This window comes from Scleropages formosus, chromosome 11, assembly GCF_900964775.1.
Source record: "Scleropages formosus chromosome 11, fSclFor1.1, whole genome shotgun sequence".
Lineage (NCBI taxonomy): Eukaryota > Metazoa > Chordata > Actinopteri > Osteoglossiformes > Osteoglossidae > Scleropages > Scleropages formosus.
In genome coordinates, this window is record NC_041816.1 from 5642769 (window position 1) to 5659792 (window position 17024).

A 17024-nucleotide genomic window follows, 5' to 3' on the forward strand; every position below is an offset into this window, starting at 1 on the left:
CGAGAAGAGCGCGTTACTGCTTTTGGAAGGGGGTTTCTCACGAGAGGCCGAAGATACTGCGAGGTGGCGGTCGGGCAAAAAGATGCCGGTGTTGAGATGGGTATGCAAAGAGAAACGGGGCGGCACAAAGCGAGCGCCCTCTGTTTCCCCTGCGCTCGGCTCACCGCAGGAGGCTGTTGGATTTGTACGGCGGGGGCCGAGCGGGAGGAGACGGGCTCACCTCGCAGCCTCCCTGAGCCCCAGGTGTTCCCGCGGAGAGGGGGCGGGGGTGGGGGATGGGGTTGTAAGAGCGTGTCAGTTCCCCGGGCCTTGTTAGCGAGCCGCAAGCATCTGCTCACCTCCTGATACCCTCTGCCCCTCTGTCCCTTAGTCGTGGCTTTGCCCGGCTCCCCATCATTCACGCCTTCACGCTAACCGCATCCTCGCCTTCCCCGCAGCGTCCCACGGCGACCTCTCCGCAAGACGCCGAACCCGTCGCGTTTACACAAGCACTAAGTCACGTCACGTTATCCCTCGACAATCGAAAGCGGAGAATTTCGGCTGAGTAACGGATCCAACACGAGTGCCTCGGACGTCGCCGAACCCCACCTTCGGAGATTTCCACGTCTTCGGTCAGTCGAGCGTTCTGACGAGACCTAAAGCGCCCGGTGAGCGGTGATGCGCTCGCTGACTCCTTGTTTCCACTCATGGATTAGTTTGCATGTTGAGCAGCATGTTCTCAAACACTGAATGACACATCTGATTTCAAAATGAGAAATGGTTTTTAGATAGAGGGGTTTAAGTCCTTCGAATGTTGGTGTCTAGTCTAGGGTACACACTGCCTCTCACCCTGCTCCTCCAGGATAGGTTTTGGAGCACCAGGACCCTCCACTGGACAAGTGGTTGCTGACAATAGATGGATGGATGGATGGATGAATGGATGGATGCATGGATGGATGGATGGATGGATGGATGGATGGATGGACAAACGGATGGATGTTTCTTCTCCCATCTGTCACCCCCGGTGCTCACGCAACTCCATCACTTTGAATAATACGTACAAGCGCTCACTGCGGCCCACTGAAGATCTCTTTACGACCAAATGAGAGGACACTGCTGAACCACGTCACACCTTGTTATAACTGTACACATGCCAGTGTGTGCCCAGGAGGGGCGGCCAGCCAGATTCCCATGAACCCCCAAGGTTCGTTCTGCTCTAGCTCTGATAAATACTTTGTGACCTCTCCTCTCTTGCTTTCTGCCTTTTCTCCCACACAAGCGTTTAAATGTGCATCTTGTTGTTTTTACTCCCGTTAATTGCCGATCGCCTTTGTGCTCTTCGTATTCTCCGTCCGACGTCCTGAGGCAGCTTGCTGGCAAGGGCGCGATACAAAAATAAATTTAATTTGTTTAGCCTCTGCACTCGATCACTGCAATTTGAAGCTTAATGCTGTTTTTACTGAATCTTTTTTCTTGCCAGACGTGAGACTTATTAATACGAGTCGTATGGCCGCATAAGGTTGAAGTTTTTTGTGCTTTGCACTGTGATGGATTGTGGAGTGGAAGGTATTTACCCTGGACTGCTTCAGTAAACTGTCCAGCTGCATAGATGAGTAAAAGTGTAAGCTCCTTTGAAAGACACACACACACACACAGAAACTGCTTATCCCAAGTGGGGTTGTGGCAAACCAGAGCCCAACCCCGCAACACAGGGTATCGGGCTGGAGGGGGAGGGGACACACCCAGGGCAGGACACCAGTCCATCATAGGGCACCCCAAGCAGGACTCGAACCCCAGACCCAGAGAGGAGGCACAGACCAAACCTGCTGCACCACCGTGCCCCCTTTGAGAAACAGCATTACCTAATTATGAAAAAATCAGAAAAAAAGCACAAGGACAGATACATAAATGCGGGATGATGTCTTCAATATCTTAGTGCTCATTATTAAATCCAAGGTTCCGGTGGGAGTAAAACTCAAACTCAAAATGTAAAACCACTTTTTAAACCGAAAAAAACAAAAAAAAACCCTTTTCTTTCTCCGAATGAACCGAATCCATATAGTACAGCATTGCTGCTCAATCGAAGTGGCCCATCAGCTGGACCTCCACGACTTCATAGCCGTAGATGCTTGCGGATGCAGGGGACAGCGGGTGGACGCATGCGGTGCAGCAAAACGGCGACTCAAATAGCTCTTTACGTACAGCAATGCGCACAATGGCAAACCTCTTGTATTGACGTGAAGGCAAAAAGACGCGTCGCAAGCCGGACATTTCAGGGGAAGCGAAATTGGAAAAAGGATAAAAAGACCAACTATTATTTTTTTTTTCCTGCACACGCTTTCAATTTAAAAAAAAAAAAAAAAAGTCTGCATTTCGGCTTTGTAAGAAATCTGTTTAGAGAGACTCCATCAAAGGCAAAATCTCCGCCTCCAAGGTCATGTTACGGATTACTTCATTTCTTGGACCGTTAGCGGCTTCATTAGAGCAAAATTCAATTCCTGAACGCAGAAGATTGCCACTGCCACACCCACCAATTCCTTGCAACATCCCATTTTTGCCATCAGTAATAAACACGCGCGCGCGCGCGCGCGCACACACACACACACACACACACACACACACACACACACACACGCGCGCACGAAACGCAGGAAGCTCTCTGATAGGAAACTCCAGCCATGTTATAGATTATTCTTCATCACTGGAGCATCAAATCAGAGTCCCTGATTTATGGCAGCTGCTGCAGATGTTGTCTGAGTGTTCACGTGCAATGCGAACAGGGGCAGAGCTATTTTCAGCCGCAGCCATCCGCTTAAAACACAGCCACGCTTAGATGCAACAGAAGGCGTCCCCGCTATCAGCGCATGCTTGTTTATCGTCCCGGTGCGCCGAATGGCAGTTTTACCACCCGCGACGGATCACGTCGAATAGGACGTCCTTTTGCGCCCTTGTTAAAACACCTCCGATCGCAGCGGTCGCTTGTTGCGTCATCGTTTCCCAGTTCTCGCAAATCCCAGAAACACTGATGGAATCAGATCCACTATGTTGCAAGAACACTCCAACAGGCCCAGTGGCTCTTTGGGTGGGATGTCCGTGTTTCCAGTAATTGCGCTCAATCAATACCGCAGAAATGGGCTGCCGTGTGGTATATAGGGGAGAGTTCTGGCTTCCTAACTGCCCGGAAACTTGCAATGCGCCCAGCCTTCGCCACAGACCTGCGTCATACAAAGAAAACACAAGTTTTTCTTTTTTTTTTGTTTTATATCAAATGTTCAAGATCTCCCCCACGGCCAAATCGTAATTCTTCGCTGGGATCGGGGTTAAAAATGTTTTCATTGCAGAGTGACTAAACGTTGATTAAACACTTCGACCGTGGATGCTGCCACTGTTCATTTGCTTTTTTTTTTTTTTTGGAATGGCCTTTGGAACATTCCGGAAACTACACCATACCTGATCCCATTTCGCTGTCATGTTCACAGTAGCAGGCTGCGGGCTCCATCGCCTGTGTGCAACGGAGTGTGTCTACGAGAGACAGAGAACGAGGGAGAGAGCGAGATTGTGTGCGTTTCTGGTTTTTAATGAGCCGGTGACTACAAATCCTTTGTTTACTACAAATCACCTTTTCCTTAAATTAACCAGAGAAAGGAATGTAAAAAAGGGAGATTTCAGCATTGATACTATTATTATTAGCCTTTATCCATCTGACATTTTGGTCCATGGTGATTTGCAATTTTACATGACTTTACACTGATTTGGACATTTATTGAGCATGGTATTGTAATCAACTCAGGGTGAGTACCCTGATCAAGGGTACAATGGCTGGAACAGGATTCAGACTGACAAGCTGAAGATTTAACGGTGACGGCTCTAACCACTACACTACCTGCTGCCTCGCCGAAATCAAATATACCGCGGTAATGATAATATGTCAGTTGTACTGATTTTAAAAAAAACATGCTGGGTCTGCGCGTCAGGCAAAGCGTGAAACTCTGGATCCTTTGCCACATTCGTACATCAGTTTGATCCATGTAAAAATCCACGTAAAAGTGTCATCCTACTTCGTTTGTTCATACAAACACCGATGTTCCTTTGTGCTTTCAGAGAAGTGGAAACAAGACCAATGTACTGTCTCGTGATGTCAGTGTTCCCGGTAATTTCACAGAAATGTTCTCTTGTGGAGTGTGGCTGTGGTGGTGCGGCAGGCTTGGCCCGATCCTGCTCTCTGGTGGACCTGGGGTTCGAGTCCTGCTTGGGGTGCCTTGAGATGGACTGGCGTCCCGTCCTGGGTGCGTCCCCTCCCCCCTCCAGTCTTGCTGGCTTGGGCTCTTGCTTGCCGTGATCCCACTTGGGGACAAGCGGTTTCAGTCGGTGTGTGTGTTCGTTCTCTTATGGGTTGTTACTGAGGAAACAAGAGCCTGAAGTTCAGGTTCAGTGGAAGCCGACTGTCAGAGCAAAGAGACGCAAGCCTCTCCTAGGCGGAACGGTTTGTACAAGTAATTTCCACAATCGGCTGTCATGCCTGACCACGCTGTGCGGCGAATGGGCTGCGTTTCCTCAATGCATCCTCTCTTTTTTATCTTTAATGGATCTTCTCCATCACTAATTAACGGTAAAGACCTCTGCGGCTCTTCAGCAGGTTTCCTCTCACTAATTATTCGCCGGTCATTAATCTTTTTTTTTGGGAGTGGGTCTAATTGGCAATATTGACCTAAAGAGGCAATTATCATCTTGTCTTGACTGGAACGGATGGATGTGGAATTGCAGGATGCTGTGAAGTCTTGATCCTTCGCTGCCCGTGGTGCCACCGGGCTCATAGGGCATCGCTGCTGCCATGGAGCGCAGTAACGCAGAAACGTGGCACCGAGGCGCCGGAGGTCTCTTTCATTACAGGCTTGTCATGGAGTGCAACTGAAGATTCTTTACCTTCCAGGACGTGTTACTGGCTGCGTAATGACATTTTCGACTGAAGGACTTAATGCACGGTTTGCAAAGCCGACGCCCTTATTGAGAGTGACTCGCATAATCAAGCTTTATGCTTTTATACAGCTGAGGATGAACTGGGAAAACAGCTATGATGGCGAATGAAGACACATATTGAAGGTAGCCTCAGGACTGCAGGTTCAAGTCCAAGGAGACGTTTTGCTGTAGTATCGTTGAGTCAAACAATCACTCCAGTAAAATACACACACACACACATTTTCTGAACCGCTTATCCTATTCGGGGTCGCGGGGAGCCGGACCCTAACCTGGCAACACGGCATAAGGCCGGAGGGGGAGGGGACACACCCAGGACGGGACACCAGTCCCTCGGAAGGCACCCCAAGCGGGACTCGAACCCCAGACCCACCGGAGAGCAGGACCCGGTCCAACCCACTGCATCACCACACCCCCATTATTTACCCCTTTATACATTATTATTTATGCATTACAGGATTTACTGTATCAGTTTACGATAAGTACCCTCATCATGGGTACAGCAGCAGGATCAAAGATTTAAACTCAGGTCCTTCAACTGCAAGATGGCAGCTTTAACAACTTCAACACCCAGTGTCACTTTGGAGAAATGAGCATCGGATAAATAAATAAATGCAAATACACACACACACACACACACACACACACACACACACACACACACGCACACACCATCTGAACCACTTGTCCCATACAGGGTCATGGGGAGCCGGAGCCTAACCCGGCAACACAGGGCGTAAGGCTGTAGGGGGAGGGGACACACCCACGACGGGACGCCAGTCCATCACAAGGCACCCCAAGTGGGACTCGAACCCCTGACCCACCAGAGAGCAGGACGAGGGCCAACCTACTGCACCACCGTCCCCCCCCAAATAAATAGTAAAAAGTAAGTAAGTAATTAATCTTAAAAATTAACAATAATAATGTATATTATTATTTATATATATTATTCATTTATAATGTATTATATATTATTATGCATCATAGATTAATATTATGTTATATATTATTATTATTTACGTTAAGTGACTTTACCACATTACACCTCATTCCACCATGTACCAGTGTATCAGAGGGTAAACAGTGACCACGTGACTCCCAGAGCCCCAGACTCCAGACAGAGATGCTGTAACCCAGTCAGCCGTGTGATGATGCTCTCCAGCGACCCCTGCATCCCCTGGTACATGAGCATGCGCTCAGGGACGCTCAGGTACAGGCAGGTACGCTCCTCCTCCAATTAATGGAACAAAGAAACACCTGCAGCGGATGAAAAAGTGTTTCGCACACGAGCAGAGGCAGGGTTCAAATGAACGGCGGTGGAAAAAATTAAAGCCCACGTGACGATCAAAACAATGAAAAAATGTCTGAATTTTTAAATCACGCAGAGATGGAAATTGCATTTTGTTTTTAATGCAGCAATGGGCCCCAAGACTAGCTCTTAATTAACTTTCCTCTCGCCTTGACTCCCATCCTCTGTTGAGGAGGGCAAGTTTAATGCTGAATTACTGCACCGGTAGGAAAACTCTTTTTTTTAAAAATGTTTTCGGCGTGCAGCTAATGCTACAGTCAGCCTTATCGCCTTCGTTATTTATTTATTTGTTTGTTTGTTTGTTTTTTTGAGCTATTTACTACCAGGGGCTAATTCTACATTTATCATGTTAACAAAATAACATTTCTGTCACATCATTATCACGCAATTTATTGTGCCCCCAAATTATTAGCTCCAAATACAAAGCAACAACAGCATCCTGCAGCATTAACATTTCCATTATCACTTATTTAGTGAAATGATAAAAAATACACTGCAGGAAGCATCCAGGGCTGCTGAAATTCAATTTTCAACTTGTTAATTCAATAATTAGATAGGTTCTCTGCTAAGAGTAAGAATTTTGCATTTGGGCATTATTATTACAAATATTTATTAGAAAACACACACACACACACACACACACACACACACACACACACACACACACACTTTCTGAACTGCTTGTCCCATTCAGGGTCACGGGGAGCCAGAGCCAAACCCGGCAACACAGGGCATAAGGCCGGAGGGGGAGGGGACACACCCAGGACAGGATGCCAGTCTGTCGCAAGGCACCCCAAGTGGAACTCGAACCCCAGACCCACCGGAGAGCAGGACCCGGTCCAACCCCCTGCACCCCATTTACAAAAAACATTGTTTTCAAATTCAATTTTCTGCATGACTTGCTAACAACCACTGCAGTTCTCTTGTACTGCTTTTTGTGGATTGGTAGGACCAAAGTAATTTATGTTGTACATGCTTTGCACCCTATACTTCTGTGATAAGCTCTTGACCGTACACAGCACAGGCAGTCGCCAATAATCCATCGTATATTGCATTTCCAATGATTTTAACATATAACTTCAGTATATGTTTTTCACTCACATCACTACGATTTTCCAGCGTCAGGGGTTCATTACATTTTAATTAAAACCGAACAACCGATATACGCTAATCGTGATGATATTCAAAGCATTCGGAAATGACATCTAACCGCATTAGATGAAAGATCAGTAAGCGTGGTCCAGGAGACCCTCAATCTGGGTAGAGTCATATATCCCAGATAATTCACATTACCCCTCAGCTAGAAATCTAGTGCTCATCTCACCAACAAAGCACATGCATCCAACCATCTGGAGATGACGGAGTCTGATGACTGCAATCCTAGAGCAGTGAGTCAGCCCCTGGTCTCCCTCAGGTGGGATTTAACAGATGAGTGAATCAGTCCCTGTCCTCCCAGTAGGACGTGCAAATCACAGTCTTTCTCCAGTCACTCCCTCCTCACCAAGATACAGGTACCCTCTTAGAAACCAAGCTGCTGGGATACCCGTCCTCAAGGGGATTCCACGTGGAGTCTACAGTGCATGCTCCTGCTTCGGGGTGTTCTTCTGCACTCATACTGCACTGACATTCCTATCAGGGGTTGTTCACTCTGAAATATCCCACCAATACCCTGGGTGGACACAGGCAACGGTGATAATCTGTATTTCACAGATCAGTGAGTCTCAAGTTGCACAGAGGTGTACCTGTTCAATCAGGGGCCCTAGACAGCACACACACGGCACACCGCATGCCAGGAAACTAAAAATAAAACATTCTATATTAACCGCCTGCACAAAACACCATTCGCTCCACAACATGCCTTTCTCTGCACTTTGTTTACCGATGCTGGACAAATTGTCCCCATTTCAACACGTGTGCTGTATGCATTAAAAATGGTTTTCCATTCTCAAGTATGAATTGCTCCATTCCCAATATTAAGGCTGTGAATTAGAATCCCATACCGCAGGAGGACAGGTGGAGTCCACGTGAGAACGCTGCTACTTTAGGACTAGGAAGCAGCCGAGTTCTTGAACTGCGTGTAAATATGCATTGCACAGCGGACCTTGTGCTCTCCCAGGTTACCTGCACTGGAGACAGGGCTCCCGACCGTTGCTTTCCCCAGGTGAGAGGGACATCACTAGGGCCAGCCATGGTCCTTTCATGCCCATATAATTGTCCGCTTTATTCCGTCTCCACCTCTTTGGGCCTGATGCATTATTCATCATTTTTTCAATCTCAGCCCTTTGATATGTAAAGAAAGTGGACCTGTATTGCTCGTCCTCTCCCACCTCTTTTGTGAAATTTTAACACTGGGGACCTGGGGGCTCACTGAAAAGGCCTATTATCCTCATCACTGCTTTATCTTTAAATGTTTCACTGGTGGTGGTGAAAAGTGTTGGATGCAGTAAGGGGAGCCAGGGGAGGGAATATGGCAGAGCCCAGCGAGAAAAGTTCGATGTGGTCTGTCTGGCGAGAAGCACATCCTTCTCATAACCCACAAGCTTCGTTGCTCCAAGAGCTGAAAAGAACATAACGCGAGCTATGTGATAGGGATGTGACTAGAAGAGGCACAGAAGATCAAGTTGAAAGCCACGTTTTGTAAGGAAGAAGCTGTAGATTCAGTGATACACAGTAACAAAAGTTTGAGTACATGTTTTAATGATGTTACGGCCAAATCATTGATTAAAGCCACCCTCACTTTCCTTCGTCCACAGATAGTTCTCGCAAAACTTGAAGGTGTGTTTTGGGTCAATTTATTGCCAAAGAATAAAGGTATGTCCAACTAGCCATAACCATGATGGAACGGAGTTTCTCTGAAGTATGCTGCAATAACCGTACTGGTTGAGATCACCATAGTCGTGGTTGAGGTCTCCAGCTGTGTGACCAGCAAAGTAGCCCCACAACATGGCACTGCTACCTCCGTGATGGACTCTTCGAACCACACAGACACAACTCATGATCTCTCCCTCTCTGTGACCATTATTATCATATAGTATTAGCCTCAGTTCTGTCCACCTGTCCTAGAGAGGGTTGCAGTGGAAGCAAGCTGAGAAACCAGGCCCAAATCTTCCTGTTCCCAGCAATGTTCTCTAGATCCTTTTGGAGGATTCCCATATGTTCCCAGGCCAGCTGACAGATAGATTTTCTCCAGCATGTGCTGGATCTTCCCTGGGCTCTCCTCCTAGTAGGTCGTGCATGGTACAACTCCATCAGGAGTTGGCCAGGGGACATTCTTACAACATGCCTAAACCACCTCACCTGGCCCCTGGATTGCTGAACTCCACATTCTGTCAACTTAATATAGAGAATATGTACAAACTTCACCACCTGGACAAAATCCATATTGTTCCTCCTAAATCTGAAGTTGACTGAATTAAAAGTCATTTGAACAACTTGTTCATTTTGCATCTGCTCAATTTTAATTATATCTCCACTAAATAAGTTGCATTTCAGCATCATTTAAACATGTCACCTAATGTTATCTATTTTATGCTGGTTATTAAACTGATGGCTCTGAAAGCCTTTTCATGGACAGGACACTGATGCAGAATCAGAGTCAGTACATTAAAGACTTAACATCTCCACTGAATATTGCTTTTGCATAATTGCTGTTCATAAGGTTAGAAACTTAACCTCACTGTTAATTTATATTCGTATTACCATGTCCCTGGGTGGCAGGCAGACTTCCCGTGGGGATACATTACTCATTTTCCCATCCTTAATGTCTATATTAAACATTCAGCGTGAAAGTAAACATCATTGTCAAGATGGATTCATGGAGCATTTGTCTGAAAACTTTTTCCCCTGAAGTTCTAAGAAAAAAATAAAACAAGAAATGATCCCAATCAATCACAACCTATCGTTACACTATGAATACACTAATGATAGAGTTGGTTGCAATTGAAGTAATCACCTCAAAAGTAAATTCTATTACAAACTAAGACTTTCCCAGGGCAATAATTTGCACACAACAAATAAGACGGACTGAGTAACTTCTCCCAGCGAGCTGCATTTCTCAGAAGCAATCCCAAAAAAATGATTTTTCTGTGGAGCATGACAAAGACCGTTAGTACTTTTCTTTTGAAATGAATCTGTAAGGAGGATTTAATTTAGGACTCCAGAAAAGTACGGCTCTTCGTTTTTCCCCATTTGCTCTGTCATATAATCACTAAATATGTCCAGCAGTAGTAATACCGATCTCCTGGGAAACTAGGTCACAGTTTTCATGGTACAACACAGAGTACGCAGTTTAGAATGTATTTACTCCAGGTTCTTATTCTCAGTATCTAATAGCAGCGAGAGGTGCTTGTGTACACATCACTCTCATGAACCGTGGTAAATTCACAGCTTTGTTACAGTGAAGTTCGTAAAAACACAACGGAGCTCCATTTGTAAGGTAAACTGATGCACAGCCTAGACTGACCAACAACTGCTCTTCTGGAAGCTTCCAGTGCGATGTCCCAGAATGCTTCAGTTCAGCAGTGGAAGCACAACAAGGGGATATGGGCCAGATGGAACTGTCCTCCTGAGCGCAGATGTAATTGTCTCACACACACACACACACACACCACAATACTAATGTGTGTGTGCTCCTCTGTGCCGGCAAGGTTTTGCACAGAAGCCGCCGTTTCAGTGATCCTGCCCCAGCTTTACTCTGAAATGATTGTGAAGGTTCCACAAACCACCAGAATCTGGCTTAGACACGGAGTTATAAAAAGAAAAAGGGAAAAAAAAAAAAGATTTTCAACAAATCTATATTCACAAAAATATTGTAAAAAAAAAAAAAAAAAAAAAGAGAGAGAGCGCCTCCAAAAGAATTTTCCAGTATTTGGCATAATTGAATATTGACTCCCATAAGTATCCTTATTTAAAGCAGAAAATTATGAATCATAGAATTTCTGCAGCAATAAAATACATGAACAAATATGAAAAGTGGCATGATGTTTAACAGAAAAACAATCATGAGGGATTCAAACAAGCCTCCTTCGTGAATCTGCTTAATGTTTTACTGTCTTGTTGCTCCTTCGCCGCTTGCCATTATCTGATTAACCAGCATTAACGATACAGTGTTAATTTCAAGTCCCTGAATTGCATTTTAATTGCCTCTTGTCCCGCTTCTTGATGTCACGCTTCTGTGTGCAGCAGGGCTCTTTCCACATGTGCATTTGCATCACAATTCCGCTGTGTATTTGGAATTTTCCTCTCAAATACACAGCTATCCAGTTCCCTTGCACATAGTTTTTTTAATTGGAAGTATCTTGAAAATGTTATTCTATTCAAATATGTGATTTTTTTTATGGGACTTTTTCAGAGTGTATGCATAGATACCACGGGGGGTGCGGTGGTGCAGTGGGTTTGACCAGGTCCTGCTCTCTGGTGGGTGTTGGGTTCGAGTCCCACTGGGGGTGCCTTGTGATAGACTGGCATCCTGTCCTGGGTGTGTCCCCTCCCCCTCCAGCCTTGCGCCCTATGTTGCCGGGTTAGGCTCCGGCTCCCTGCGACCCTCGTATGGGACAAGCCGTTTCATATGATGTATGTGTGTGTGTCTACATTGATACCGACACAAAATAGCCTGAATGCTAGATCGATGCTGCAGAATGCAATAAATGATGAGAGTGATTTTTACCATACTTTTGATGCCGTGACAAGATTGGATTCTTTTTGAAAGATCGTAACGGTTGGAAAAATTGAAGGAAAACAAGGAAGAACACCAGCAATCAGATGGATCGACTCATATACTGGATGCAGCCTCCAGACACAAGTGGGTGACAGATTATTCCAGAAGTACTATATATATATATATACAGTATTTAGTATATCTGGGTACTAAGAGGAACTAAGAGGGTACTAAGTACCTTCACTCGATGGTACTTAAGAACAATAACAGCATAGAATGCTGTACATTTTAGGTCCGAACGAAAGGGCTATTTCAGGGTACAGAACAGTGTTTGCTTCTCTGTGTTCTTTGAATCCCCAAAGCACCAATGGTGAAACAGAGAATAGGTGGCAGGTGAGCAGGAGAGAGACCTCCGTGCTAAAAGCTCAGGCAGGAGCTCAGGATCACTTGACAGCCCAGGTTAGTCCACCCTGACAGGGCCTTGTTATCAGGCGCACCGCCTGTCAGGCTGAGCGCACGCAGCTGCTTGTGCTTTCACCCGCGAGGACCGAGGGATGGCGTGACCCACGTGGCCGGCAGCATCTGCCAAGTGTCTGTTCCGCTGCAAACCGTGTGAACGGCTTGCTGTATCCCAGAGGGGCTCCAACAGTGCGCTCGCATGGGGAAGAGAGATACACAAACAGTCCCTCTACATGTACAAATGTATACAGTACACAGTGTACACACAAAGTGCAGGCATACAACTAGTTATTAGTGCCATCACCTTGTGTTTGAAGGGAACCGGGTTCAAATCCCTGCTCCTGCCATAGTACCCTTGAGCAAGGTACTTACCCTGAATTGATACAATAAAAACTACCTTGCTATTTTGTGCATAGCTTGGTAAAGTATACACACACACACACATTTTCAGAACCGCTTGTCCCTTACAGGGTCACGGGGAACCGGAGCCTACCCGGCAACACAGGGCGTAAGGCCGGAGGGGGAGGGGACACACCCAGGATGGGACGCCAGTCCGTCGCAAGGCACCCCAAGTGGGACTCGAACCCCAGACCCACCGGACAGCAGGACTGCGGTCCAACCCACTGCGCCACCGCACCCCCTTGGTAAAGCATACCAAATATATTATTATTATTATTATTATTATTTACCCAGTTGTAATTTGTGTCTGGCAAAAAAAAAAAACTTGCATTTCCTGAGTTTATAGTGGAAATCAATTTTTCAACTACATTTCAAATATTTCACAAATTTTTGTGGGGTGCATCCAAATAGCAGTTGTGGTCACTATCACTCTGTCACCACAGAAACACACACGCACTGTCTGAACCGCTTGTCCCATACGGGGTCGCAGGGAGCCGGAGCCCAACCCGGCAACACAGGGCATAAGGCTGGAGGGGGAGGGGACACACCCAGGACAGGATGCCTGTCTGTCTGTCGCAAGGCACCCCCAGCGGGACTCGAACCCCGGATCCACGCAGGACCCGGTCCAACCCACTGCGCCACCGCACCCCCCTCACCACAGAAGCAATGCAACAAATTTATAAACCTGAAATCTATTTCCTGGTGTTACTCCAGCTGGATGGAAAATGGAGACACTATTAACAGTGAACGAGAGTTAAAGAATCACAAAGGTGATATTAATTATACAGATGTTTCCTGCACAAGAGCATGGACTATGTGGTGGCACAGGGAGAGCAGTTCATATGGACACTGGCCCAAGGCCAGGTGCTGTCACCATTTGCCTCACTGTGGGGATCAGCACCAAGAACGGTGACCCTTCTTCCCTGGGTGACGGGCCCTACTGTAACACAACAAGTTAGTTCTGATTTGAGCAAACTTTATCAAAAGTTTCAGGCACACAAATATTAGGTGTCTTATTTGTGGGAAATGAGGAGATTCCAGTTTACATTGTTTCTTAATAATGTGCATCATGCCTTTATGTTATAATGGAAAAGAAATTATTGTTTGTCTTGTTTTAACTGTTTGATTAATTACATTATGTCATTTTAATTTCTCTTCTGAGATATCAGAAACCCCACTTTTTGTTCATGCCTTTACCAGTAAGATGCAATTCTCTTGCCCTTAGTACGGCAGAGAGGGAGGACGGATGACAAGTAGCCCAGAAACCGATGGCCCCTTTCAGGTGGCGCTCCTGGGATGGATGGTTGGAATCGATTTTTTCAGATACAGAATATGCCCTTCAAAAATACAGATTATTTAGCTCCGCAAGAACTAAACCTACAGCAAATGTCCTATACGCCTGTAAAGATTTACAGCAGTGGGTGACGTTTTGTTGCCGAAGTTGCACTTGCCTGTTTTTAAGGATTTCTCTCTGTGGTTCAGTGGCCATCCGCAGAAAAGTCATCCCATTTTTTACAGTCCATTTCAGTTGGAACCACAAGTATTGAGAACATCCGTCTTCAAAATTAGGCTTAGCGGAGCGGACAAACCCAGTTATCTGTTATGCGGTTATAAGACCTCGTTGGTCAGGTGTCATGGAAATTGCCTTTGAGAGGCAAGGCAGCCACGGGAGTATATACCGTTCAGAAGGGTACAATAGAAGGTACAATTTTTGAATTCATAACGTGCCATTCAGTCATGTCCCAGTTCTCTGAGCCCATCAAGACAGTATTGTTTCAGAACCTGGAAGGGGAGGCCAACAAATCAAGAAGACAGTTTTCAGTGCCTTGTAATATTCATAGATCTTACAATTTATTTTTTACATACGCTGTTTCCTAACAGGGGGGTGCGGTGTTGCGGTGGGTTGGACCGGGTCCTGCTCTCCAAGGGGTCTGGGGTTCGAGTTCCGCTTGGGGTGCCTTGCGACGGACTCGCGTCCTGTCCTGGGTGTGTCCCCTCCCCCTCCAGCCTTACGGCCTGTGTTGCCGGGTTAGGCTCCGGTTCCCCGCGACCCCGTATGGGACAAGCGGTTCAGAAAATGTGTGTGTGTGTTTCCTAACATTAAAAACATAAATGAGGCCAGACATTTGTAGCGTCTGTAATTTAATAAATAACAGCTGAATAATAAAGATCCGTTGAGATATTCACTGGTTAAGTTCTACAAAAACCCCAGATAAATTCAAACTAAATTAAAATTAAGGAAAATGAAAACAAAATGTAGCCACAATCTCCTGTTCAATTCTGATTGGCTCATTTGTCCCTTAAATATATGCGACATTCTTCAGCTTATTGATTAACACACAGGAATGTCAGACACTGGTCGTGAACACTTCGAAGGTGAGTTGAATTACAACGCCCAGGATGGCACTTGGACCCTCAGAGGTTTAACTTCTCCCCCTCCTTCACAGTTACAAGACTTTTGTTTTCCTCTCCTCACCTGTCAGCCAATAGATAACTGTAACTGCTGCCTTTCTGCATTGTACAGTATCTCCCCTTGGAACTTGATTCAGCACTCTGTGTCACCCTGCTGAGAATAGCACACCAGGAAAATAAATTTAAGTAAACTGAATTGAAATGAACTGAACTGAATTAAATTGAATTGACAAGGCAGTCCCACACTGCTACTGTTTGAGTGCGTTTTACTGCCTTCTATCGGCTGTATGCACAACTACAGGTTGCTTTCAGTCTGCAAGAGCAAACATTTTGAAAAATTAATAATTCAGTGATAGAAGAAATGATGGTTAAAAATACATAAACTGAAAAGTGTTTATATTTTAAAATGTATAACTCAAATATTCTGAACATAAGGAGCCAGTGTTGCAGAAATATTCAATGAAATAACAGAAAGGAAGCACCGTTCTGGATTACCGAGACTCCATGGAGCAGGTAGAGGGCATCCTCAAGCAACCATGGAGAGGAGGCCTGTGGCAAAGATGGGTGCTGTGCCACGCTCCCTCCAACAGGATTCTGAATGAATGAGGTCACATTGCGCAATCCATTTGATGTCAGGAACACAAAAGCTCTTTCTCCTCCACCAGGGCTCTAAAATAGAATGAGGTCGAGTGTCATGTGATTACAACGTGCCGAAGAACCGGGACCTATTCATTGAGCTTGTAAAACACGTCACGATTTTGCAGCGCTGCTCGGTGTGAAAAGGCACAGAGCACCTGTCTTGTGGGTCCCGAGCGGTTTCTCAAAACAAAACCTAGATGTAGGGTAAAATATCACACAAATGTTTTTGTTGGAACTTTTTGGAGGTACCCGGCTAAATAAACAAAAAGAGAGGGTATTACAAAGAGGCTTGAACATGTGACGGTGTCTCTTAAAAAAGCCATCATTTAGGTAGTGAAAAAACCCTGGGAAATGTTTTGTTTCGAGCTGCATGGAGACGCTCCGGTGCTGGAAGGCGAGATGCACCACTCTGATCCAGCTCCCCTCAGCGGCCCATTAAAGCACCATCATGGCCAGTCTACATCAAACACCTCTGAGGAGCGCCGCCTGAAAGGTGCCTTTGATTTCCATGCTTCTTCTTGTCCTCACGTCCTCACGATCTCATTATACGAAGATGGCTGGGCGCATTTGGGTGCTCGCCACCCCTCCACAGCATCAACAGCATGCAGGTCCTCTGTGATCAATCGCTCAAGTTTAGTTCACCTGACTCCACCTTGCTTCCAAACGCCTTTTTTTAAAATCAAATACAGAAGCAGACGAGACATGGACAAAAAAAAAACGGAAAAGGGCCATAGCTCATATATACGTTTATTAAAAACAGTGCTTTGCTGTCGAAGGACAGCCATTGGGTTCATCGTGCATTTTTACATTTCATTTGAGCTATTAATTGTTTAAATGGAGACATGTACACAGCCATTGTGGTAAAAAGTAACACAGTCAGTGGAGATCTCTGGGACAGAAGCAGAAGTGTAATGACATTATTCACATTAATAACAACGGACCAACTCATCTTTCTCCCCATCACCCAGGGCTCACCTGATGGCAGTGATGCTGTCAGCGGCTACTCCTGGCTTATGGGGCTTACATTACATACAAACTAGTCAGCTACACATCTGCTCTGTCCTCAACAGCAGAGACTACAGAGACTTGAACCAGCAACTAACAGGTAGATGGAAAAAACAAAAAAAAAAATTCAAGAGAGGCCGTTTACTTGAGGAAGTACAATTGGGGGCAGCGAGAAGTATAATGGTTACAGAT